The 1634-nt window shown below is 47.3% G+C and overlaps 1 pseudogene; it reads right to left on the reverse strand.

Moving 5' to 3' along the window:
• Window positions 1–187: 187 nt before the first annotated feature.
• On the reverse strand, window positions 188–1075 carry LOC129688169 (40S ribosomal protein SA-like; annotated as a pseudogene).
• Between the last annotated feature and the right edge of the window lie 559 nt (window positions 1076–1634).

Below are 1634 nucleotides of genomic sequence, written 5' to 3' on the forward strand. Positions count from 1 at the left end.
TTTCTTTCTTTCTTTCTTTCTTTCTTTCTTTCTTTCTTTCTTTCTTTCTTTCTTTCCTTTCTTTCTCTCTTTCTCTCTTTCTCTCTTTCTTTCCTTTCTTTTCTTCTTCAGAAGAAAAGTTCTTTAGGAACTTTATTTTCCTTCCACCTTTTTCCCCTTTGCTCAAGTTCTGCAGAGGAGGTTAGGACTATTCAGTGGCGGCTCCAACCCACTCAGTGGCCTGCACTGTGGGAGCTGCTGACCAGCCCTCAGTGGCCGGCCGGGCGCTCCAGTCTTCAGGAGGGAACTGCTGGATGGCATAGAGGGCACCTGCACACACACAGACCAGTCTGCCACCTCTGGCTGAGAGGCAGTGAACTCAGGGGCTGGCCCAGTCCATTCACCCTGGAATTCTTTCTTGGTCACAGCCTTCTCAGCAGCAGCCTGCTCCTCCTTCTCAATCTCCTTTCGGTCTCTGTAGAAGTAAAGATGAGGCAGAACCTCCCACGGATGCTCACGGGAGATAGCGCCACACATGCAGGATACTTCCCGGGGCCAGCATCAGCATCCACCACACCAGACCCACCGAGTGAGCGCCCTTGTTGCACAGGATGGCAAAGTCCACATAGCACAGAGGGGAATCTGTGTTGCACAGAGTGACAGGTGGACAGGTTGATATAAGAGGCCTCTGTGAGGGGGGTTGTTTAGCCTTGGGATCAGTTACCACTAGAAGCCCTGGCTCCCTGAAGGCTGCTTGGATTTGGTTAGAGAAGGTCCCAGGTGTGAAGCAGCCAGCATTTGGAGTGGCTCCAGTGGCAGCAGCAGACTTTGGCAAAGCTCTGGCCCGTGTTCCTGGAGGACATGAGGGTGACATCAGCAGGTTTCTCAGTGGCAACAATAGCCGGGGCTGCAAGCAACAGCTTCTGCCAGGTCCTCTTCAGATTAATGATATTGATATCATCACTCTTCCTTTTGTAAGTGTATTGCTCCATCTTAGAGCCAAGGTTGGGGCCACCTAAGAGGGTTCCTGCGGCAAGGAATTTGAGGACATCCTCTTCCTCCAGAATATCTACAGGACATCAAGGACTCCAGACATTGTGTAAGTTTCCCTTTAAGTTACGTTGGGAATCAAGAACAACCCCATATTGACCCGTTTCTGGGCAGGGTGACAAAGCACTTCATAGCTTTTCATAAGGAAGGTACTTGATTGAAAGATTGAGCTTTAAATGAAGAGGTACATTGAACCCTTCATACTTATTTCTTTTTGTACCGTTTCTGTATCCTTGTAATTTTTCTAGGTCAAAATTCTTAGCTTTCAGATTTCTCCTTTTTCTGTCTTTTGATGCATTAGAAATTTTTCTATAAGACGTCTTTCTCCAGATGCTTCCCCAGGGCACCATTAAAAGGGGTGGACAGTGGGTTCTCCTTGCTTATTCTGTGAGTCACTCACTGGCTATATGAGTCATGAGGTGAGTCTGTGAAGGCAATTCATTCTGACAATACTATACTATGACCAAGATCATGTGAGGCAAAGAAAGAGGCCAACTGTGCAGATAAGGAGAAATTGGCCTCAGGGAGTTACAGAGTGCTGAGACTCGGCAAGCATACAAACAACTGCATGACAATAGCATAATGAAGATAACCAATAATTACTA

This window comes from Psammomys obesus, unplaced genomic scaffold (assembly GCF_907164565.1).
Source record: "Psammomys obesus unplaced genomic scaffold, mPsaObe1.curated_primary_1811, whole genome shotgun sequence".
Classification (NCBI taxonomy): domain Eukaryota; kingdom Metazoa; phylum Chordata; class Mammalia; order Rodentia; family Muridae; genus Psammomys; species Psammomys obesus.